Source organism: Pseudorca crassidens, chromosome 21 (genome assembly GCF_039906515.1).
Source record: "Pseudorca crassidens isolate mPseCra1 chromosome 21, mPseCra1.hap1, whole genome shotgun sequence".
NCBI classification, from domain to species: domain Eukaryota; kingdom Metazoa; phylum Chordata; class Mammalia; order Artiodactyla; family Delphinidae; genus Pseudorca; species Pseudorca crassidens.
This window is the reverse complement of record NC_090316.1, coordinates 37,646,807-37,673,418: the sequence shown is the minus strand read 5'-3', so window position 1 is coordinate 37,673,418 and position 26,612 is coordinate 37,646,807. Positions and strand designations below refer to the sequence as shown.

The window sequence follows — 26,612 nt, the reverse complement described above, 5'->3', positions numbered from 1 at the left end:
CAAGTGTATTTTGTGACTTACCTGTATCTTTAAGTCCAGGATTTTAAAAAAACTGTTTCAAGCTCGAACACAATGCTTAGTTTAGGTCTAGAATTCCACAAATATTTAATAAATGAACAGATAAATGAATACTGGAATTCAGCTACATGAAAAGTATACAAGGAGTTTCCAGAAAATTCTTTTATCACCTAATACTCTCTAAGGTACCTACTCCTGTGTGTCATGATGGTCTTTCCCACCCTGAGACTCTTCACCCGTCACACAGCCTTGGGAATATGCTTCTCACATATCAAAAATTCTGCAAAAATTACTGTCAAAAACATATGCTCTTGACCCGGCATCCACATGAGGTTTGGAGAACAAAGACAGGGTTTTCTTTCCTTCTCAGACCATATTTGGGAATGAAACAAGTGGATCCTGTGAGAATATGCCCCATTGTATTCGGCGATAACGCAGAAGCAGTTTCCTTGTAACGCAGGGCATACCAGAGCAGCCTGAGCTTATTCTGATGTTCCTAATGATGCCCTGCACGGCACCTGTCTCCATTTCCGCTGCCATTTGTGCCACCACTTTCACTCTGGTGACAAATGAGAGATGCACACTTGAAGAGAAACTATCGGAGACTGGGAGGGGGAAAATCAATTTCAAAGCCCCAAAGGCAGCCGGTGCAGAAGGTCACCGAACACTAACAGTTGCTTTGTGGCTTTGGAACCTTGATGGGGGATTCTGTTAACAACAACAAACAGACAAGCACCGTGGAACCGCGTGGCACCATTAACTGTAACGCCGTGAGGCAGCGAAAACATAAATGGGGAGAATCACTCAGTATTAAGCACAATTAATAGTTGCTCGTTTTTCCTCTGAAGTTGAAAGATCCGTTTCTTTGTTGATATGCCTTCACACCAGCCTTTTCGTTTCAGCTTTCCGCCTTTGGTTCTAGCATATATTTCTAACTGACTCTGTGATGGCGCTTTCTCTAGGTCATGCCACAAATTTTAAATTACTGTCTAAAAAATGACATAGATGAACTTATTTACAAAGCAGAAAGAGACTCACAGACTTAGAAAACAAATTTATGGTTACCAAAGGGGAAAGCTGGGGGAGGGATAAATTAGGGGATTGGGATTAACATATACACACTACTATATACAAAACAGATCATCAACAAGGACCTACTGCAGAGCACAGGGAACTACACTCAATACTCTGTAATAACTTATATGGAAAAGAATCTGAAAAAGAATAGATACATGTATATGTATAACTGAATCACTTTGCTGTACACCTGAAACTAACACAATATTGTAAATTAACTACACTCCAATATAAAATAAAAAATAAAAAAGGAAATTAGTAGGGACACAGACTGAATCTCCTTGTCCTTCTTGCTGTCTCCATTCCCACCTTTTGGTCACCGTCGGTAACTCTGTCCTTAATGTTTCTCTAACTGACGAATTTAGGGGTAATTTTCAATTACCATTCTTTTCTGCCTGCCCCCTCCTCCCAACCAGTATTCAACCAGTCAGAGAATCTTGCATTCTTTCCTTTACAGCATTTCTCCTTTGCTTTTTTCTCTGTTTCATTCTTTTCTTTTCTTTTCTTTTGCCAGGGTGGAGAAGTTTCTCTGAGTTCTTATACCTCAACCTCCTCTTTTTGTTTGGCAAACACCAAGAATGGGCACAGTAACATTTTCATTTCACATTTCCTTCTACTCTCAAGTGAAATGTCATGTTTTAAGTACGGAACCTGCACAATACACTGAATTACTTCTATATGTCCAGTCATAACTTCTATCTACCTTTACCTCAGACCACGTACAATTGCTTTTGCTTGCTGTTTTCCTCAATCTCTCAGCAGGTAACTTTGTTCCTTGGTAACTCTTCACTTTTGATTGTTTTTGTCTTCCAAAGTAATCACCACAAAACTTACTATTGTTAAGATTTTTAGTGGAAAAATAATCAGATTTTTGGAGTAAATTTAAATGTGCCTTTCTATATTATATGTAATATCAATTTATTCACTGCTCATTTTATAAGATCCTAACATCAGGTACAAAATTAAACAACTTATAAAATACAATTAAATTGTAAGCTTATAAGCGTCACCAGGAAACAGGTTAATATTAGTCTTTTGTTCAGAAGCTTAACATAATCATGATACTCCTCTAAACTCAAGAACATGGTTTAGTAAGTCGGAAATTATAGGAACAGAATGAGAAGCATCCCTGGAAAATGTGTTAGAGCATCATTTAAAGCCGTGTGAGTCATTTCCTCAGTGGGGCATTAGGATAGAAGATAAAAGTCAAAAAGAAAGTGTGCAACCACTGAACGAAATTTTAATTAGATTAACTTCATAATTGGTTATCTTCATAGAAAAGAAGGTTTTTTTTTTTTTCCCATGTTTTATACAGTAGTAAAAACCTTTTGAGAGATGAGCAAACAAAGCAAATGATTAGGATGAAAAGAGAATAGTAGTGAGTGTTCAGTTCCTGTCCCTAAGGCACAGCTGAAACCTTCACTGGTGACACACAGACACCTGGAAAACTATTTCTATTGTCTAAAACCCGATACATCTTATGGGGAGAAAGGCTCCATTGCACAGGAAGTCATGCTTTCTTCCTCTTCTTATAGTCTTTGTTGAATAGAGAGAGTACTTTACATCAAACTAAACGTGAGCTGTTTAAATGTCTTGATGCCTTGCCTTCTATTTATGTTTCTAGGCAAATCAATAAAAATTTTACCCATAATATAGATTGCTTGCTGCAAACTGTATGCTCTGATTTCAAAGACAATGTGCCAGTAGGAAGAAAGACTGGCAATATTTGGCCAAATTTACAACACTTTCAGAATCCAAAGTTCTCACTTAAGAGCTAAGGATGGGCTTCCCTGGTGGCACAGTGGTTGAGAGTCCGCCTGCCGATGCAGGGGACACGGGTTCGTGCCCCAGTCCGGGAAGATCCCACGTGCCGTGGAGCGGCTGGGCCCGTGAGCCATGGCCACTGAGTCTGCGTGTCCGGAGCCTGTGCTCTGCAACGGGAGAGGCCACAACAGTGAGAGGCCCGCGTACCACCAAAAAAAAAGGAGCTAAGGAAATTTTAAGTTATAGGTTCTTTTTCCTTCTGGCAAAATATAACTTTCTGGATTTAAGAGGCTTATTAAAGGTCTCATAAGATTTCCTCAACATCAAACAGCTCTTCTGAAATGACATTTTCAGATTTAAAGCAAATGAATCCCACACTTGTGGATTAAATTTACCTGGTAATATATGAAGGCTAAAATTAACTACTGAGTTCAAAATAGTTTTAGTCACTTGATGATGCCCAAACAATGGATGGTTTGCCTGGAATTCATTTTAAGATAAAATACTTTCTAAAAAGATTCAAAATATACAAAATTTAATTATTGTGTTATCTTTCATATTGCCCATTATCACTCACTTAATTACCTGTAATCTATCATTGAGAGTATATACATTAAATATTGCATGAGTTAAAACAGACCCAAATATTTGTCAGTATTTATTTATTTATAAATTTATTTATTTCATTTATTTATTTTTGGCTGCTTTGGTTCTTCGTTTCTGCGTGCAGCTTTCTCTAGTTGTGTCACACAGGCTCAGTAGTTGTGGCTTGCGGGCTTAGTTGCTCTACGGCATGTGGGATCTTCCCGGACCAGGGCTCAAACCCGTGTCCCCTGCATTGGCAGGCGGATTCTTAACCACTGCACCACCCCCTGTCTGTATATATTTATAAGAAATGATAAAACTGAAAGATGATATTAACTATTGTCTGAGCACTTTGAACCTTAAAACCTGGGCTTCATTATCACAGTCTTCAGAATTTTCACTATCAAATTCCGATTTTTCAATTCCAAAGCCAAGTGGATTATCTGCTAAATATATACTTAGCAGCATTTGGTAACTGATTAAGAGGCTTGAAAAAGCAGTTTATCTAAGTGGTGTGCTTTAGGATAATGATGCAAGCAAATATAAAATTTGGGGCAGCTACTAAACAGAAAACTAAAGAAAGCAAGCGCGTGCAGAAAATTAGCTGTTTCTATTCAAGGCTGGGTTCCTATTGGTTTTCCTTACCTTTCAGCGACTGATTCTCAATAGATATCCAGAGACATCTGCAATTACTTACTGTGCTTAAATACCTAGCTGTTTGGAAAGAAACCTCCATCAGTCAAGGATGATGGCCCTAAGCAGTTCTGTGACGATTCCAGAACTAAGAGATTGCAGAGGCTGCTATGAATTTTCAGGGAGAAGCCTACCCACACTAACATCTGCGTGAGACTGCAAAAAGTATTCTACAGTCACCTATCTTTCTCATGGAAACGGGTCCATCAGACTGATGACGGACTCACAGATTTTGGTAGGGCCTTGTGAACTTACATACTCAAGGGTCAGGCCACCAACATGAGGAGAAAGGTACTTCGAGACCATTACATACATTAAAGCAATGGTTCTCAAACTTCAGTTTATATCAGAATCCCTTGGCAGACTTCTTAGAAAAGGTCTGGGGTGCAACTCCAGCAGCTAATGCAGCTGGTCCAGGGACCACGTTTTATTCAAGACTCCCATCCAGATTGTACAACAAAACAGAAAGTCAGTTCAAAAGACTCCTGCTTAGACAGTCCCTGCTGCTAGCTCACTTCAAGTAGTCAATTTAGAGCAACTGTAATTTGTACAATACGAGGCTCAATCCATCTGATCTCAGAATCAAATGGTTTAGATATTTCATTGCTTTGTGTCATTTCACTCAATTCCTTACTTCCAATACCCCCCCTTCATTGTTCCTCCCTTTCAGTTTCACCTGTCTGTTAAGAAATTGGTTGCTTCATCCTTTTCGATCTCATTGCTACTTTTAAATGTCTACCATGTTTATTGGCCTTTACTTTATCTCTAAATTAGACACCAGTATCCATTCTCTCCTGGCTCTTCCGTTTCCTAGAGGTATCTATATTTCCATGTGCTTATCAAACATTCAGCAATATACTACCTTATTTCACAAGTACTTTCTTTTAGGGAGTTCTTTCCTTTTCTCTTTGAACTTGACACTTGGACTTGTGAGTCATATAGAAGGCTAGCTGATAATTCACCTTGGGTATTTACAGCTTACCAAAAGGTTTCACTACTTTTCTTCACAGACATGATGCTATTTCTCTACTCTTAACCTTTTTGGTTGGAATTGTTTTTATATATTCTTTTTTTCCTCTAAAAACTTTGCTTCAATGTATTACCTGGATTAAAATCTATCTAGGAAAGAAACAGCTATCTCTACTCATTCTCTTTATCTATTAGAAGAGACTTCTGGAAAACTCAGTTCTAAACATTTAAAAAGCACTGTATACACACACACAAACATAACCTCCTTACTCCTTTACACATCTGCTGCTTTGAGGGGAAGGAAAAAAATAAGAGTATTTTCCCACACAACATGCCTTCTCCCTAAGTCTTCTCCTTTGAAGCAGCTGAGGACAAAGCAGTGACAATCGAGGTGCTGCCCCCAGCGCTGGCCACGGCGGGTGCCCCACCACACACACCCTGACAAAGGCTGCAGCAGTGGTAGCTTCGGATCCACAAAGCTACACGATGAAAAAAAATTGTTTCCCTGAAGTTCAGAGGTAGCAGAAATCCCCCACTGAATCCTCATTATTACGGGTGAAGTTTTTTCTTTCATCCTTTACATATTATATTAAAACGTGCTTTCAAGGGTGGGAGTGACAGAACCAGTGAAGAGTAGTACTTAACTGGTAGAAGGAAAGTAAAAAGTATTTGGAGGACTAGTGTTTAACTAACTTCTTCAATAACCACTATGGTAGCGGCAGCCCTGGTCAAAAGCTTTAACTAAGAATAAAAAATGATCAAACGGGACCTAAAACCAGAAGAGGCTTGTCTCAAGCGGGGATTAAAAAGGTGAAACAGTTAAGAAAAATAAAATTTACCTCGAGTGAGTTAATGATAAACTAAACCTCAATATTTTTTGACTTTGCATTTTGATCATTTAATTTCTGCTAATTTTTAAATAGGACGAGTCTAGAAAAGGTGATGTGTACATGTGTGTGGGTGTGTGTGTAAATTTTCTAAGAATTGGACAGGGCTCGTTCCAAATGGATTAATTGGGAGTTCCCTGGTGGAACAGTGGTTAAGAATCCGCCTGCCAATGCAGGGGACATGGGTTTGAGCCCTGGTCCGGGAAGATCCCATATGCCGCAGGGCAACTAAACTCGTGCGCCACAACTACTGAGCCCGAGCACTGCAACTTCTGAAGCCTGTGCGCCTACAGCCCGTGCTCCGCAACAAGAGAAGCCACTGCAATGAGAAGCCCGCGCACTGCAAAGAAGAGTAGCCCCTGCTTGCCGCAACTAGAGAAAGCCTGCACGCAGCAACGAAGGCTCAACGCAGCCCCCCCCACAAAAAAAAGTGTACTTTCTAAAAAAACCCCAAAAAACAAAATGGACTAATTATTTTGCTTCTAATAGAAGGTATTATTATTATAAATGTAATTGAAAATGCTTTATAGTATAATATACTGTGCATCCCTGAATTGCAAAAAAAGGAAATATTTTAGACTCCTACTAATTAAAATGCCTCTTCTTGTACTACCTTTAAATTAATTATGGTATGCATTTAAAGAAAAATATTCTAAATAAGAAAATTAAACATCCTCCAAGTGAGTAATCAGCATTAGAATGTAAATTACATATTTTGACATGAAAACAGAAAAGTATGTAATGATTCTAGCTGTGACAGTGAGTTAGTGAGGCTGATAAACTATTTCATGCTGATAGCATGTTGTGTTCTCAAATCTATTACACTTTTGAATTGATGTGCTATTATCTTTGGACAACTTTCACACTAGGAGGTGATCCCAGCAAGAAAAATGTCTTAAATGAAAAGCTTATAAACAAGATACATTTCACTGCTGTCACCTGAATTAATATGAGCTATTAGTGGTTGTACAAGAGGTTTGAGAAAAAAATTGTTTTATAATATTTTACAAAAAATTGCAGTATGAATGTATTAATAATTATACATTTTAGCAATTGCCTCTGGATCAATTTATAATCATACTGAATGTACAACAGGTACGTGGTAAGTACAGCATTATGTGTTAACTGATTTCTGAAAATTGGGAGGCAAAATTCTAGACAGTATTAAGGTGATTTGTGGGAAATATATTTTAGTGAATTCTCTACTGTCTTATACGTTCACTTTTCAGTCTTAAGCAAGAGACATAAAATATAAAATTTAAGTATAACCACAGCTGTAAAAAATAAATAGGTCTACAATAGGAGGCAAAGTGTTTTTATTATGACTTGTTTTAACTTAGACATGTTTATAATCAAGTAACAAGTCATGTTATACAGTTTGCTTGGGAGCATCAAGAACTGAACAACCAGATTAAATATGCAGACTTTTTTTTAACCATCATCAAGATGGCTAAAATAGTTTAATAGTCTTTGTTATATTTTAGTTATTTTAACTGTGTAGCCATGGTATCAAATGCCCAAATCTATATTAGATATTTTCCTACATGTTTTACGATATCAATTACACTGGGCTTCCCTGGTGGCGCAGTGGTTGAGAGTCTGCCTGCCGATGCAGGGGACACGGGTTCGTGCCCCGGTCCGGGAAGATCCCACATGCTGCAGAGCGGCCGGGCCTGTGAGCCATGGCCGCTGAGCCTGCGCGTCCGGGGCCTGAGCTCCGCAACGGGAGAGGCCACAACAGTGAGAGGCCGCGTACCGCAAAAAAAGAAAAAATAAATAAATTAAAAGATATCAATTACACTACTGTTGGCAGTTATTACATACTAAATATATTAAAATTAAGATGGAAATGAAAAAGATCTTAAAATTCCTATGTGCTGGGCTTCCCTGGTGGTGCAGTGGTTGAGAATCTGCCTGCCAATGCAGGGGACGCGGGTTCGAGCCCTGGTCTGGGAGGATCCCACATGCCGCGGAGCAACTGGGCCCATGAGCCACAACTACTGAGCCTGTGCGTCTGGAGTCTGTGCTCCGCAACAAGAGAGGCCGCGACAGTGAGAGGCCCCTGCACAGTGATGAAGAGTGGCCCCTGGTCGCTGCAACTACAGAAAGCCCTCGCACAGAAACGAAGACCCAACACAGTCAAAAATAAATAAATAAATTTATTAAAAAAAAAAAATTCCTATGTGCTATTTGAACAAGATTTAATCTACTTAATTATTAATTCATTTAATTATTGATGGCTTAAAATTGCTCAGCAAAGCTCTTTCTATAAATTTGAGAAGGAAGTGTGAATATAGGTAAAGAGAAGAATTTCAGGTGTCGATGTAAGTTGATGAAGAATAAAAGAATTCCAGGGTTGTTAAGAGATGTTGAAGGTATCCTAATCAATCAGATGTGTGACAGTGAACAAGAAGGATTTAACAAAACAAAACAGAAAACAACCAGTGCAAAGAGTGGTGAGTGGTTTAAATTAGGCTGATTGAGGACCTATTTACTGTGTACAAAGAAAAAATCATGTAATTTAAACTTCATAAAATCTCCACTCTGTGGGATTGTAAACTGCTTTTTTTTAAGATGAGAAAACTGAGCCTTAACTTGGCAAAGTTAGTACAGGGGCAAAGTCATGACTTTTTGTCCTTAAAGCTTACGTTTTTAACCAGTTATGTAATATAGTAGCAGTCGCCCAATGAGCTCTGTATCTTAATGCATGTGTAAAGCACCCTTCTATCTGCATTTATCTCGTATTTAAAAAATAAGATACCAGGCTTGTACGATATTGAATACACGGATGACTGTGGAGCTTACAGCCAGTCCTTTTGTTGGAAAGTCATTAATGTTCATGAGGTATCCTGAGACAGAGAAAAGAGCTCACCAAGAGGAGGGGTTACCAGTAACGTCCTCACCTTTTAGTTTTTGCAGCTTGTGTGTGACTGATGCAATACAAAATTCTTCACTCATTCTTTGGGATGAGTAGTGGAGTGATCTTGAAAATCTTTTTTAACCACTTAAAGGTTATCCAGCGAGCTCATGGCAAAGTACCGCCAAAGAGTTATAAACCATAAAAATGGGTTAAATATATAAAATGGGTCCAAATTTGCTGACCTTTTCGGTGATGACAAGTGGCTGTCAGTAGTATGCTACCAAGAATTTATTTTTGAAAAAATTATCCATGTCTCTTTAAGGTGCAGGTATTATTCAAGAATGAGTAAGAAAGTACTGCTGCTCTGAAGGAACTGTTAGTCCAGAGAGAATATTTTGAAAACGTGCATTTGGAATTATTTTCATTATAATTTTGTTGCCAAGAACGGTGATTGCTACCTATGCCAATTATCAGTTTTCTAAACTGCTTAAATGTCTGCAAAACATGGAATTTTAGTGGGTTTTGCCTTCGTTTACTTAAAAATGTGAAATTGCAAAAACATCCAATTACTTTGCTAGAAAATGAAATTAGCCAAGATACAACAGATACAGTATGATCTCATTTATATGTCGAATCTAAAAAAATTAACTTCGGGACTTCCCTGGCGGTCCAGTGGTTAAGACTCTGTGCTCCCAATGCAGGGGGCGTGGGTTCAATCCCTGGTCAGGGAACTAAGATCCCACATGCTGTGCTGCACGGCCAAAAAAAAAAAAAAAAGAAATCAAACTCATAGAACCAGAGAGCAGAATGGTCTGGTTGCCAAGACCAGGGCTGGGAGGCAGGGGAACTGGGGAGACACTTTCGGTTACAAGGTGAGTAAGCCGGGAGCTACTGTGCAGCCTGGTCATTACAGATAATAATACTATATTGTGTACTTGAAACTGCTAAAAGAGTAGATCCTAAGTGTTCTCACCACACATTACACAAAAGATAACTATGTGACGTGATGGGTGCGTTAATTAACTCAGATATACACACACACACACACACATATACAAAATCATCATGTACACCTTAAAAAGACAAATTGTACAATCTAAATATATACAACTTTTATTTGTCAAAAGGAAGTATATATAATTGTTAGATAGGATTGAAAAATGTTTAAAGTATGATGACTTTGATATGTAATTATTTCATAAGTGTATATTTAATAAATAATTTACTAAATGAACAAACTTAATAGACTTAAATAAAAGAAAATTACTTAAAAATATTATCGGGGCTTCCCTGGTGGCGCTGTGGTTGAGAATCCGCCTGCCGATGCAGGGGACACGGGTTCGAGCCCTGGTCTGGGAAGATCCCACATGCCGTGGAGCAACTAGGACCGTGAGCAACAGCTACTGAGCCTGTGCGTCTGGAGCCTGTGCTCCGCAACAAGAGAGGCCGTGACAGTGAGAGGCCCGTGCACAGCGATGAAGAGTGGCCCCCGCTTGCCGCAACTAAAGAAATCCCTCGCACAGAAACGAAGACCCAACATAGCCAAAATAAATAAATAAATAAATAAAATAAAAAATAAAAATATTATCTATTTCATTTCATCCTTTCAAGTTTTAGTTTTATATATGTATGATAACATGCATAAGATTAGTACATTGCTACAACTGTATAATTTTTAATTTGATAAATACATATATTTTGGAGTTGTGTACTTTATTTTTCTCTTTCATATGTAATAAAAAAAATGTGGAGACACTACAAGAAGAAAAGGTAATGAATTTGGAACCTGAGATCTAGCTGAATGCTAGTGACCACATGATCTCAGGCACTTTACTAAATCTCCATGTACCTTACAAAGAAGTTAATCTCTAAAATCAGTTCCCACCTTGAAATTTGCTCTGGAATATAGTCCAATCTTTTTCAGAAGCAGTCATACCTTCTACAGGTCCTCCATAATAAACTTGAGTTTTTCATATGGGTACATTTCATAAACATCTGCTGAATGAATGAATGCATTCAGGCTTTATTTTATGAAGTATCACTACTCCACCACTATCTCAGATAATTTCTTCCCCATATTATCACTGTTAGCTTTTTCTAAAACAAACCCAAACCCTGTCTTTGAAAATTTACTTCATAATTTATTTCCTCTAGGAAGTCACCCAATTAAACTGAGGATATAGTGATCATTCTCACAATAACAAAATACCTAGCTCCAAAGCTGAGAATGCTACCTAATTGCTCACAGCAGTTAATCAGCGTAAATTCCTGGTAATTGTCATTGCCTTCACTGCCTTGGTAGCTGTCATTTACCTTTATAAATGCTAACTCAATTATTTTATTTTTAAAGGTACAGCATAAGAAGAGAATAAAGAAAAAAGAAACTGAAATGCCAGATACTTTACATATGATATTTCAAGGAACACTTATAAAATGTTTGTGGAGTATCATCAAAGGTTATCAGGTTATCAGGTAAAAATGTATAAGTACTTGGCCCAAGGTTATATAGCTAGTAGGATGTTGAGATTTTCACCCAGATCTGGTGTCTAGTACACCATGACCAGAAAGAAGCAATGTTCTATTAGTGCAGGATGTAACTGGAGCAAGATGACTTCTGGTGGTAGCACTTTAAGTGGTTCAGAATATGAGGTGAGATGCTAAGAAATCATAAAGACGGTTTTAGCAGAATCAGAGGGGTTATCAAATAGAATTTACTAAACTTAGTTGGCTAATTGCATGTTCAAGAATTTAATCTTAATGGGCTAAGAAGAAAGGGTTCTGAGAATGGTGTAATACGACACAGACTCAGGTTTGCAATTAAGGGAGAAAGAAATCAAACAGGCACAAGAATGTCAAGGCAAAATGAAGAAACGCAGGAAAAGAAAAGCAATTGTCTTTGACAGGGTATATATTAATTGGTGATGAAACCAGGGGATGAAATTTTAGAGAGAAACACATAGTTTTAAAATTGCACAATAAATTCTAGGAAAAGATAAAATCAACATGTAGTAATGATGTTAAGTAGAGACAACAAACACACACACACACACACACAAAATCAAGGAAAGAGGACTGACACATATTTTCACAGACGACATTAGTGAAGAGTAAAAGAATTTTTTTAAAACTTCCAAAAACAGTTGCGAGGAAGAAGAGAGGTGTCTCAAAATGAGTGGGTCACATCCAGAAAAAGATTCTGATTAAATCACAGTCATTAGCTATGACCAGAGTAGTGGCACAGACGACCTTTTACTTTGATCATGTTCAGAGAAGCGACCAGAAATGTGCTAGAAGTAATTAAGAATTCATTACTCTAGATACTATGGAAATTCAGGTTATCATATATGAATATTTTATACAGATTGATGTTATCCAAAACCAAACATTACCAGAGTATACAGTATTTGCAACTGGTTGGAATTATGCTTTCAAAAATCATCTAAGGCCTACAGCAAATGATTAATACATACTTTCTTGGTATCTTAATTACTATTAAAAAAAAAACTGGTTCACCTCAGTTAAACAAAATAACACTCCTACTCTTTGGTACAGTAACTTCATCATACTCAAAAGATACCTAAAGCTTTAAAAACCTTAAATATAACTGGGGTCTAACTTCTGACTAATGTGAAGACAATGCATGTATCAAGGCTTTTATGGATTAATTCCAAACATTTATTACTTTAGTTAACTAAATGTTTCAGGGATATGAATAGTTGCCTTTCATTATAATTTGAAGATTTTTTTTTCTTCTCAAGAACAAAATTAACAGACTTGCAAAAATCCATGTACTTTTTGTTTAATGACAGGAATAGTGAAAAAAAAAAACCAAGAGATTTTATTCTGGTAAAACTATGGTTAAGGCTTGGACTACCTAACTCATAAAGATAAATTAGACATAATTATTCCAGTTAAGACAAATATGTTCTTCATTCCTGGAGAGAAGAGAGCTACTTAATAATAAAAGATATTCATTCAGCTGTTAAGCAATTGGGTTATCTAATCCTATGCAATGGTTGTTATTACTATTATTATTGTTTGGTCATATTTAGAAAAAACATTTATGAAGCACCTATTGCCAGATGAGTTGTTTACATTATTTCATTTAAAACAACACTATTATGAGTAGGTATTATTATTGCATTGGAAATTGACCTCAGATTTAAATAAGTAAATAATTTGTAGATGACTACGTGGAGAGTTTAAATGAGGGATCTGCGATTAAAACTCAGGTCTGGGGCTTCCCTGGTGGCGCAGTGGTTGGGAGTCCGCCTGCTGATGCAGGGCACGCGGGTTCGTGCCCCGGTCCGGGAAGATCCCACATGCCGCGGAGCGGCTGGGCCCGTGAGCCATGGCCGCTGAGCCTGCGCGTCCGGAGCCTGTGCTCCGCAGCGGGAGAGACCGCGGCAGTGAGAGGCCCGCGTACCGCAAAAAAAAAAAAAAAAAAAAAAATCAGGTCTGACTGCAAAGCACATGTTCTTCTCATGATGCTAAACTGTGTTTATATCTCTACTAGATCTACTAGGTTTTATTCGGGAATATATATCAATATTGACTCCTGGGAATGACCTTTACTTTAGAGCTACAATCAGCCCACAGCCTACTTTCTCATTTTAATTATTGGCATGATGCCTGCTAAACAACCAAATTGAGACTGTAGCATTGCAACAATCCTGTATTAAAAATGATGCTTTTGCAGTGGTTGAGAATCTGCCTGCTAATGCAGGGGACACGGGTTCGAGCCCTGGTCTGGGAAGATCCCACATGCCGCGGAGTGGCTGGGCCTGTGAGCCACAACTACTGAGCCTGCGCGTCTGGAGCCTGTGCTCCGCAACGAGAGGCCCGTGCACCGCGATGAAAAGTTACCCCCGCTCGCCGCAACTAGAGAAAGCCCTCGCACAGAAACGGAGACCCAACACAGCCAAAAATAAATATAAAAATAAATGAATAAATAAAAGATTACTATTAAAAAAAAAAGAATTTCTTATCCTAGATCCACATCTGATTTTGAAGTTTACGTTCAGTAACTTTAGCTTCTTCAGTTTTACCTCTTTACTGTATTTTGTGATTTTCTCTTTTCCCACAGGTGTCCTTGGGTTTCCTCAAACTATCTTTAACAAAAGGATATGGCATTACTCAGTAAACTTAAGTCAGTAGATTACCTTCCCAGGTATATTTTACTTACAGCTGTATCTTTAATTACGGAGGATCTTACTACTTACTGCCTTGTTAAAGGTAGCTGGTTACCAGCTTGTAGGTAAAGGTACAATTTTTCAACTGGGAAAGCTCTACCCTGGTACTATACGGCCAGGATGTGTGTGTTGCTGCCTAGACTTCTAATAGGCAAGGCTGACTCAGACCTGATTGTCTTTCCTTTTCCTCAGAACCATTTAGAGTGAAGATAAAAGAGGGGGGAAAAAAAGGAGAATATCTTACTTTAGTAAATGATACTTCTGTTTAGGTTTTTTTTAAAAAAAGATGTAGCAATTGATCTCACATTAAAGCAGCCCAAGACATCTTGATATTTGAATTAAAAATGCAATAATAAAAAGGTAATTTAATATGCAATTTCATACATTAATAATTAGCAAAGCATTGCTGAGCTACAAGGTAAAAAGCTATGGGAACATCACTAATGAACTATCAAGGCCAAAGTAGACTTCAATAAATGAGACTTTAATAAATCTTTTATTAAATAGCTACACGTGAACCACTTGGTTAACATCTAATAGGTAACTACTCAGCTACGTAACTCACATATGTAAGTGAGCAACTTGCAGGCAATTAACTTTCCAACTGCTGAAGGTCAGGATTCTCAATGCGAGTCTCCGTACTGCACCTTTAAGTGGCGCTATCCTGAGTCAAGTGTACACTTTTCTTCAGCCGCTCTGTATTCTGGTAGCAGCTATTATTATGTACGGAAGCAGCTGAAGTATAAAATAAACAAAGGATGAGCTATAGGCTATCGATGCCCTACAAATGAATTATACAAAGTACAAGAAATACTGAGCTCAAAGAAAAGGAGTCTTCAGAAAAGTTCTAAGCAAGTACTGGTGTTCCGTCTAGGCCCTGATTGTTACTTTTAGGAGATGATGAGATAATAAGAACATGCTTATAAATGGCAAATGCTTGTTCGCATCTTGATGTAACTCTAGATCTGAAACTCGCTGGAGATGGGCGACCAGAGCCACTCTGTTTAGTGGGTGGAAGTGCACGGTACACAGTAACATCGACCGTCTCCAGCGGCAGCAACGCTAAACGCATTAGGAAGCAAGAAACTGCTGGTGAGGAAACACGCTGTTTACTAACTCAAAAGGAACGCTACTGTTGAAACAGATAGACACGGAACGCTACTGTTGAAGCAGATAGACACATCTTTTACGTCTTTTGTACCAAGTTTAGGTGCAAATGACTTGAGATTTTCATGGATTATTACATGCCACTTGTAACCAACTACTATCAGGATATGCTGAAAGGAGAAAAGGGGAAGAGACAAAGAGAAAAAACACCAGAGATCCTTATCTACACAGAACTGAGTTTCCATCTTTATAGCTTACATCCTTTAAATGACAGTTTCAGAAAAGTGACAATCAGTAGGATGAGTCTATGTATAAATAGCAATAATTACCAAAGACGAAACTCTACACTAAATTAAAAAATAGTCAAAGGCAGACACGAGTCTGGATAAAGTCGTTAACATACTTGAAACTGAGAATCATGCTCAATAGGGAACCTTAACTAAAAAAGGAAAAATCAATGATAAATAAGACTGGTTGTTCACCTCAAGTTCCAGCCAAGCGAGACTATTAAAGAAACCACAGTGGCAATATGTCAGGACAGTGGGAAATTGTCACACCTCTGCCTAGGTTGATTCACTGAGTACCTGCAAGTTGAAATGCCATTTTTTTTGATTAGTAATATTATAAGATGTGAACATTGGAAAAGGAGAAAATAACAAAATTATACTACAGATTGAAAAATTTTAGCATGATGTACAATTTTCAAATTCATTATACTTTCTATATATGTGTGTGAGAATATCAACTGATAGATTTTCTTACTACGTCAATTCATAAAACTATAAAATGTAACTCCATTGATGGTTCACGAACGGTATTGCTTTGAAACGGAATTTCAAATGGTACGGCTTTGAAATCGCCCTGAGAGTGATTTCTCATACGGTCTGAACTTAGAGAAATCAACTACAGTTTCACACATAGCTACTGTGGGTTGTCCTCTAAGGAGCAACTTTCTTCCCTAACTTCCCAGCAACAAATATTCATTAGCAAAACGTGAGGAACAACAAGAACACACTTATCTTTCCCCCAGGTTATTCCAAATACCTGCTCTATAAGACGTGGCTTCAAGGAATACCAACTTTCCTATCACTGGTTTTTGAGGCTTTTGTGCTAACTACCACATCCCCTAAATTAAACACATTTCCGATGACCTAACTCGGCATATTTCATAAATATCTGTCAAAACAATTATTGTCAACTACAATGCAATTATCCATATTCAATTTGATGACTCAACTGGAAAATTACTTTTTTCCTAATAAATTTTTTTCCAAATGACAGTAGTGCATCAGCGTTGATTGTTCAGTGTGTGCTAATTAATGACACAGTAAGTTTAGCTCTGTGCTAAGAAGAAAATCTGTGTACGTGATGCTTTGCCTTTAAGTGAAAAAACCTGCTGTTGGCCTACTTCTCCTGCACTTTCTAATTTTTCCCAGAAGAGTGTTCAATATTACAAAATACATAATCAAACGCAACTACTCTTCGCTGACACTGTAGATGAAAAGACAAGGGCTCTTTGGAAACTTCTTTTTAGGTCAAGAGTAAAAGAAAAGACAGAAATACGTTATTGCTGACAACTAACTGTGAGGACATCCTGCTTGCTCGTCCTCAGGGCAGAATTGGTTTAGATCATGCAATTAATGGCAAAAAAAAAAAAAAAAGGAATTTATTCATCATGAGACCCGTTTCTTCACCCAGAAGCTAATTTAAATGCTGACTTTAGCCCGGGGCTCTACGGGGCAGGGCACCCTCCCAGGAGGTCCAGAGCCCTCTGGTTTCTGGCTTTACGTGGTGATGAGTCTTTTTCTCTGAACCTACTGGAACCTTAGGGCAGGAAAGAAATAAATACCAATAGGAGTGTTAGAGGAACACGGCCGCAAAGCTGCCAATAGGAGACCCATGAGTTAGGGCGCACACTCTTTGCTTGTGTGATGCGTGACACAAAGGAGATGCTGACTGTTGAGGTCCTGGCCAAAGGAAGAAGGTAAGGTTTTCTGTACCCGGAGATATTTAAAAATGAAACGAATTAGCTCAAAATAGCTCCTACTGACCTACACTCTTGTGTGAGCAGGTTGCTAGCTGTGGCCTGAGATGTGCTAGACGTCATTAAGAACCTCACTGAAGCACCAGCATGTGTCAGAGAAAGAGCACTGAGCTGGCGAAGGTTCTGGAAGCGAAGGGGTCCACAGGCCATGCCGAGAGCGGGCCATGCTGCAGAAACGGGGCAAAATGATTTTGTACAGTTACAGATTCTCAACTGCATGATGAAGACCAGAGGATGGAAATTTCAGGAATCATAAGGAAGAATTTTCGAACAGAATTGTCTAAAAATGAATGGAAATAATGATGGAAGGAACCTTAAAGGTCCCATCTCCCTCATATTGCAAGAAACGAAAATATCCTTAACAAATGGTCCTCTGACTTGTGCTGAAGCATCATCAGTGGGGGTCCACTACGATTTTAGGATGTGATGGACAAAACGGAGTCTGTGAAAAGCAGGGATGTCTGGAACCAAGTAGATGCTCAATATAGTCACTGAGTCATGGACTGAGAAACACATTTCCATTTCCATCCTTTTCTCTACGCGCCTGATCATCTGTAGATAAGAAAAAAATGGTAGCAAAGAAAAGTTTCACTGAAGCCATTTATTCTCATCTCTTGTAGGCTAAAAAATGTGTGAAAAGGATAGGAAACTTCATTGGTCCAGCAACTAAAAGAGCACCAGTCATCTGGAACTGTTTCTAGAGAAGACAAAACAGAGAGTATACAAGAATGGTGAGGAAAGGGTTGGACTAGTTTATCTTTCCATTTCGGATATTTAAAAAATATGGTTTGTTGACTGTTGTCAAACACGCATTCTCCATGCAGGTACATTGTGTGGTCCTAACAATCAAATACTCTGAAAGTCTCAACTTCAAGGCTTACCTGCTTTCCAGTGGTACATTACTGCCAAGGACCCAGCTGTCCTGCAGCTGGACGGACTCGGGTGTGGTTTGCAGCTCGGCGGGCAAAGCAGCCGGCGGGGCCGGACTCTGGTTCCTCCTATTGGTCAGGGAGTTTCTATTGAGAGAAGTGATGGATGGGTGATGCTGTGCGGAGTGTTGCTTATGGGAAGGCGGCAGAGGCTGCAGGGTGGACTGGCCTTGGTTGTTTGCAGGTTGCTCTGAAAAAAGAAATGGAGACATTATATTTATGTGTATATGCACATACACATCTACACACACTACCAGTTTCTTGGGGATCCACTGTAGATGAATTAGCATTAAAAACTGCATGCAGGGCTTCCCTGGTGGCGCGGTGGTTGAGAGACCGCCTGCCGATGCAGAGGACACGGGTTCGTGCCCCGGTCCGGGAGGATCCCACGTGCCGCGGAGCGGCTGGGCCCGTGAGCCATGGCCGCTGAGCCTGCGCGTCCGGAGCCTGTGCTCCGCAACGGGAGAGGCCACAGCGGTGAGAGGCCCGCGTACCGCAAAAAAAAAAAAAAAAAAAAAATGCATGTAAATCCATAACCTGATACACTTGCCTATTGTTCTATTAAGCGGGTGTTTGGTGACATTCTCTAAGAGTAAGTTTACCCTTGATACACAAAGTTCTAATTAATATACCACAGATGGTAAAATTGCTTTTGGTTTTAATTTGTTTCAGATTTTTTTTTCATCTGGTTTTATTAACACCTACAGAAAACAGCATCTGACAGCTCCCCTAATGTGCCCTTAGATTTCAGCTTTTTTAAACAAACCAACCCTGAAATTAAATGGGTAATTTCTGTAGAACACAAAGGTTCTGGAAATGCATATAATCCCTATAATTATTTAATGGAGTTTTTTAAGCTTTATTTAACTGCAATAACTTATTACAAGCTAGTTGCTAAACAGCAGTAGACGACTCTAGCGCATTTCAAATAAGGCAGAGCTGCACTGTGATCTACGAATAGACGCTAAGTATTCTTTAGCAGAAGGCCACTGTGTGAAGCAGATGTTGTTTCATGGATATTCAACAGACTGAATCACAGCTGATTACAACGTCAGAAGACTCATATACTTAATGACTGTTACATCCATTAGCACACATGCAGAACAGATTTTCCAATTTCACAGTATGCAGTAGAACTACATTTTGGTGTAAGTCATCAGAGCGACTCATGCCACTATGTCAGTGGTACAAATATTTTGTTCTAAACCGGAATCATAAAGGATCCAGCAACTTCAAAATATAAACACAACAGTGGGTTGTAACCAGGAAAAAATTCTCTAAAGCTAATAAGTCATAAGTTAAAATACGCAAATGAATGGAACATTTGAGACCCACTTCTCATTCTCATTACCTAGCTTTGGACATGCTAGAATGCACAAATACTACATTTTAGCCAACAGACAGATGACTCCTTAATTTAATGCTAAACTTATTATGGTTCCGCACACATAAGATGTCAATTTTTGACTAACTTCAGTTCAGAGTGCAATATAATTTTAAAGTGTTGTATTAAATCATGCTATTAATATAAATGCACATATTAAAAGAGAACAGGAAACACAGGGACTATCTTTCATCTACCGTGTGAACTCCAGCAGTGATTGTTAACACAGTCTAACATTGTAATTCTGGTTGCATGAAATGGATACATGATATGTAAGAGTTTGAATACATAGTATCAAACCTCTTTACAGGGTACAACAATTAAAATTACTCCTCCCACAGTGTATAATATTAGTAACACCATGTTTCCAGGCGTCTCTAATAATCTGTATCATATCATTTAACAACTAGTAATTTCTTACTCCTGAAATGAGGGACAGATATCACACCCAAATCTATGAAACAGAGTTGCTTCCTTGTACAGTCACTATTCTTGAAGATTCCCATTCTGGAAACTATAGAAATCTTACTTGGTCCACTGTTTTGGTGCTCATGAAAAGTTATGGAAGTCTAATTCTCAGTTAAAGTGAAATTAGCCTTTGAAGACATGGCAGGGTTAAAATAGCGCATACAGTTTTAATCGTGTGAGAATAAAAGAAACAGTTTAAAATTCATGTAAGATTTATTATTCAGGTATCATTTAACTACTTAGCTTTGCTGTTCTTAGCATCAGTGCATATGATTAGAATCTCTATAGGTGTCTTTAAGGAACATTTCAAGAAGCTGTTTATAAGATGACATATAATAAGCTACAGTTACGGACTTCCCTGGTGGCGCAGTGGTTAAGAATCCGCCTGCCAATGCAGGGGACACGGGTTCGATCCCTGGTCGGGGAAGATCCCGCATGCCACAGAGCAACTAAGCCCGTGTGCCACAACTACTGAGCCTGCGCTCTAGAGTCCGCGAACCACAACTACTGAATTCATGTGCTGCAACGAGAAGCCACCGCAATGAGAAGCCCGCACACCACAAGGAAGAGTAGCCCCTGCTCGCCGCAACTAGAGAGAAAGCCCACGCACAGCAACGAAGACCCAAACACAGCCAAAAAATGAATGAATAAATAAATAATAAAATTACTTAAAAAAAAAATAAGCTACAGTTACGAGGGCCTAGACAAGGTCGGCCTCATAACAAAGAGAGAAAGAAGAGAAACATTTCATACATAACAATACATAACAAGAGAAACAATACATAACAAAGTATTAAGACTGTGCCTAGAAAGAAGCAGATGACTCCATGTTTTTAAGTACAGCTCCATGAAAGAATGGTTTTATAGTATAGATAGGTTACATAGAATAAATGATATATGAGATATTATACTATGTCGAGGGAAGAGCAGTGTCGTAGAAGTCAGGGTACCAAATTTACTTCCTAACTCTGTCAGGCATCATCATAGTGAGCCTCTGTTTCTTCAACTGTAATGTGGGAAATATTGCTTGCCAGAAAGTTTGTTAGGGTTTTTCATAGCATCTTACGAAAACCCGAACGAACTTTTCGGACAGGCCAATACCACTGTCCCATCCAGGTATTAGTGCGGTCTAAAGGTTCAGTGAAAGGCACCCGTTTACTCACACACGTCGCCATGCATCCCACAGGCATTCATCAGCCTTCTACGTTCTAAGGATCTGCTAAGTCAGTAACAGACGAAAGCACCGTGTCGATGATAAAGCATTATAAATATTAAGATTGCTACTGAAACATTAAAAGATTTAAGGTCTGTTATATATTTCATTATGCTGAACTTAAGATTCTTATTCTTTTTTAGTTTTTTAAAAAAATTTTATTTTTTATTGAAGTATTGTTGAGTTACAATGTTGTGTTAGTTTCTGGAAGATTCTTATTCTTAAATCAAAATATAAATCGTGGGTTAAAACCTTCCATTTGAGGTTTTGAAACTAATTAGTTTCTGCTGCTGCTTTCTCTGGATTACTCATTCCTTTTGCAAGTATTCGTTAGGAACTTGCAATGTGCAAGACATCATGTAAACATCCTTCCTTTTTCCAGTTGTCTGAGGTTATTTCAGCACACGTGTTCTGTCTGCTGGGACCTCTTTTGATTTGACTACCTAATTAGGAGGCCTACCAATAACACAAATCCAGATAATGAAAGCTAGGTTCAATCTTAAATTTGATGGACGGCTTCCCTGGTGGCGCAGTGGTTGGGAGTCCGCCTGCCGACGCAGGGGACGCGGGTTCGTGCCCCGGTCCGGGAAGATCCCACATGCCGCGGAGCGGCTGGGCCCGTGAGCAATGGCCGCTGAGCCTGCGCGTCCGGAGCCTGTGCTCCGCAACAGGAGAGGCCACGACAGTGAGAGGCCCGCGTACCGAAATAAATAAATAAATAAATAAATAAATAAATAAATAAATAAAATTTGATGGAACGGAATAAGTGCAGAGTCTGAGCGAGATGGGGTGGATGGCCAGGAATTTAAATCCTGACGAATCACAAACAGAAGCAAATCCAAGGATCCGGTGGGAGGTCAATGCTAGTTCTAGAGATTCCGGCTTACAGGACGTGAGAAGCAGCTGGCGTATGCATTTATTTTTACCGACTTAGTCAAGATAGATTACTTTCATAAAGTATAACAAGATAAAATACAATTGAACATAGTCAGAGAGGAAGATAGAATAAAAGAAAACTGCAAGTGGGAAAGATAAAGCCAGATACGAGGCGAGTGGACAAAATGCCGCTGTATATGGCTCTACACATCTTTGGAGAAAGGTACAAACCTGGCTCTAATTACCTTGTTGCAAAGAGGGAAAAGAGGAAACATGATCAGGTACATGATTTGAAGTGTTTTTAAGATCAAAAAGTTTGCTTAAGAAAAGTACTGAGAATAGAGAGAACATTTTCTTTTCACCTCATAGGAAGACAGATGATACCCAGGGAAGTTCGATGACCAAGGTCCAAGGTGGGCACAAGGAAACAGAGAACAGGGCTTGGACTTGGAGACCAGCACTTAGAACCTAATAGAGGTGGGGAGATCCACCCAAGGACAGCCGAAACATCAACCGTAGCCTTTGCTTTAAGCTAATCCGCTGATACAGGCTTTGCATAGGCTTGAGAAGAAGTTTCAGATGAGACCTCACAGAGTCACCAAGTTCAGTGTTTCTGAAACATAGCTCTGAACATGTCATTTTATTCCTGGAAAACTACAAAGGCGTTTTGCCTATAAAACATAAAGTGAACTCTAAAGGCAAATGTGATCCTTGTTCAAGGTATCTTTGCAAACGCTACCCCCATGAATCTCTGCATGTATCCCTGTTCCAGCCAAGCTTGCTGTACGCACTATATCTCCACCACAGCTTTCCACTTCTGTGCAGTGGCTTCTATTTGAAACACATGTTCCTCCAACTTTCTATATCCAAACCCTGTGTATTTCAAGCTCTCAGAATGATGACAGCCCTTCTGTTTTCTTCAAGTAGAAATCAGTTATTTCTCCTGAGTCTTCTTAGAGTCTTTTATCTTTCTTCTCTTTTTCTTTCTTAAAATAAATGTATTTATCTTATTTTATTTATTTTTGGCTGCATTGGGTCTTTGTTGCTGTGTGCAGGCTTTCTCTAGTTGTGGCAAGCAGGGGCTACTCTTCGTTGCGGTGCGCGGGCTTCTCATTGCGGTGGCTTCTCTTGTTGCAGAGCATGGGCTCTAGGTGCGCGGGCTTCAGTAGTTGTGGTTCGCGGGCTCAGTATTTGTGGCGCACGGGCTTAGTTGCTCTTTTATCTTTCTTTTCCACGGCTCTTTTCACTTTTCCCTCTGTATTATACTACTTTTATAGGTTTCATGTCCCCTGTTAGACTCTCTATGGAGAGTCACCTTGGAACCCCTAAGGACCACACGATGATAGATACTCAGTAAATATCTGTTGAATGAATGACTATTGGTGAAGAAGTCAATGAAGGGGGAGTTGAAGTAGAAAGTGGGGCCTGCTCATATTGCCTTTTCTTTTCTTTTACTGAAATATAGTTGATTTACAATGCTGTGTTAGTTTCAGGTGTACAGCAAAGTGGTTCAGTTACACATCTGTATTGCCTTTAATTCTAAGGTAATTTGCAAACATGTCTTATTTCCCCAACTAAATTCTTAGATTCTGAAAGGCAGGGACTCTAATTTAAAGCTCTTTGGATTTTTCAGTACCTTCACTAAGCCTTGTGCTTCAAAGACTCCTAAAAATATGCTGAATGATTGGTGATACTTATGAAAAAACAGGACCTTGGGAGGGGGGTGTCATCTCATTCAGGCAGGTACCATGTAACTCACTACAGAAACTGGTTTTTCAGAATATTTCTTTTGAATCATGGCAGATGTTCCCATATTTAAAATCTACCTTTTAAGATGTGTGAATAATAGAGCAATTACCTAAAATATACAAGAATATGTAAGATATAAATATATAAGATATGAAACAATACATAAAATATGTATTATAATTTGCCAAGTATAGTACGTTTTCCTTATATGTTAAAGCTTATGATTAAAAATCCTCCAAATTAGGTATTTTAGAAAAGATGTAGGTTATTTTTTCCAAGTGGTCTTCCCCACTTTTTTTAAAAAAAATTAAATTCTTGGCACTATGCTTACCGGAAATTATACACTGTACCTAACTAGTGCTGTTTCTTTCAGCCTATCTTTCTTTGTTCAACTGCCTACCGCTCATATAACGTTCATGAAAGCCTGACAGCTGCTTGTTTTTATTTGATAAACTGGACACAAATGATAGCAGATCTCTGTTGAAATTCACATTATAGTAATAAACATTAGACAGACTAGACTTCACTCATTGTGCTCAGCTCTTTGCCACCAAAGAAGTTAGCTCTTTGACAGAACATTGAAGGCCATCCCATTAAACCCATCAGCTGGGGGTAAGCCTGGATCATAACATACACAGTAAGGTGTGCCGCCTACTAGACCACAAAAAGCTATTTGACAATGCAGTAGATTCCAGTTTAATCAAATTATAGAACCCAATTCCAAGCAAATGAAGGCATATTCACTGAGCTCCACAGGGGGAAGAAAAGAAACTTTTGACCACTTTCCTGGATAGCAACTCTGCTGTATGAGCCAGTGAGGTGGAGGGGCCGTAGAGACAAATGACAATAAACATGGGAGACTTATTTTTCATGGGGTGTTTTCTTGAATAAGTTACATAGCTCTCTGAGCTTCATTTATTTTATAGTGCTTATTTAAAGGAATCTAAAAATACAGGGCCTGACATACAGTAAGTGCTAAAGGCAACTTATTAAGCTGGAAGAAACAGCCATCTTCAGGGCAGAACATCATGAGGGAAAACAAAGTAACTCAAGAGCCTTGTCCGCGAGAAGCAAGAACACACTATCCAATATCTCTGAAGAGGAAACGTCTTTCCTTTAACAGGCAACAAAGCAAGAATCGGAAATATCACAGGCATCAAAAATAAACTACTGTCTTGGCAGTTCCCAGAGAAGAGGGAATCTGATCTCTTAGTCATGAAGTTCAGCGGGTCTCTTTTTTCCATCTACTATAACCACAGAATCATGACAAGAATTTGAAAAAAAAAAGGAACATCTTTTTTTTTTTTTTTTAACCTAACTGGGCATATTTGCTGGTTTGAATTTTTTTTTTTTAATTAAAAGCCACTACAGGCAGCTTCCGGACAGCTAGGTGCAATTCAGTCCAGCTCTCTCTGGTTCACAGCCTTGGGCTGAGGTCTTCGGGGGCCAGAGTGGAAATGGACTTTCAAACAGGAAAGTGGGGAGAGAAAATAATAGCTGCTGGGAGATACAAATACCTTTGTGTGGGTGCATGTCCACATGTGCCCCTTAAGGCTTTGGCGGGCTGGCTACAAATGTCCCCAGGGAAGAAGCACTCTATTTTGGAAGGGAGATGGAAGGCTAGGGGCTGACAGCTGCGCTGCTTTAAGGTAATTGTTTGCAGTCTGAGTGGACTGTGCTAACAAAAAGACAAATGGGTGATGGAAGATGGAGGGCTGGAGAGAGGGAGGGGGAGGGAGGGAAGGGAGGGGGAAGGAGGGGGAGGGAGATGAAGGACAGGGGATGAGGCTGGGGGAAGGGAAGAGAACCAAGGAAGAACAGAAACGTTTTTAACTTGACTGAACTACTAGAGAACCGGAGAAGCATTCCTCCTGTGGCTTGAGAATTCTTGGATACCAAAGACAGCGAGTTGAATGTATGAATAAACTCTGGTTCTGGGCCCCCCAGGAATTTACAAGATGCATAGACCGTGTAGAACTAGACAAACATTTAGAAGGAGACACACCCGTTGACTGGGGATTAGCAATGGTGGGGTTAAAGCCTTTGTTTCTCTACCACCAAATTCATTCATTCTCACTTTACTTCCTGGCTGTATCTTTACCTTCTCCCACCTGTCTCAAGCAAAACTGAAGTTTCCTGCAAAACTGACCTCTTTCGTAAAACAGGCCACCAAAACAAAACCTGTAAAACACTTTGCTGTTGTATATTTTATTACCATATTAATTTTTTTTACTGAAGTACAGTTGATTTACAATATTTCATTAGTTTCAGGTGTACAGCATAGTGATTCAGGTTTTTTTTTCTCTTTTGCAGATTCTATTCCATTATAGTTTATTACAAGATATTGGTATAACTTCCTGTGCTATACAGTAAATTCTTGTTGCTTATCTCTTTTATGTGTAGTAGTTTGTATCTGTGAATCCCATACTCCTAATTTGTCCCTCCCTCCCTCTCCCCTTTGGTAGCCATAAGTTTGTTTCCTATGCCTGTGAGTCTGTTTCTATTTTGTATATAGATTTATTTGTATTATGTTTTAGACTCCAATAGAAGTGGTACCATAGAGTCTTTGTCCTTCTTTGTCTGACTTATTTCACTAAGCATAATATTTTCTAGGTCCATCCACGTTACTGCAAATGGCAATATTTCATTCTTTTTGAAGGCTTAGTAATATTCCACTGTAGATATATACACCATCTTCTTAAGCCAACCGTCTGTCAATGGGTACTTAGGTTGTTTCCATGTCTTGGCTGTTGTAAACAGTGCTGCTAGTGACCAGGGCTTGGAGTGGATGCTCCAA

General features: G+C 39.0%; 1 protein-coding gene across 11 annotated transcripts in view; it reads right to left on the bottom strand.

Moving 5' to 3' along the window:
• TENM3 (teneurin transmembrane protein 3) overlaps positions 1-26,612 on the bottom strand; it is a 316,633-nt gene that overhangs the window by 159,655 nt on the left and 130,366 nt on the right. For all 11 annotated transcript variants that reach the window (XM_067721907.1, XM_067721896.1, XM_067721898.1 and 8 more), the window contains one exon: positions 18,078-18,315. The gene's annotated coding sequence lies outside the window, so the exon portion shown is untranslated. Of the gene's footprint in view, positions 1-18,077; positions 18,316-26,612 lie in introns of those variants that run through there.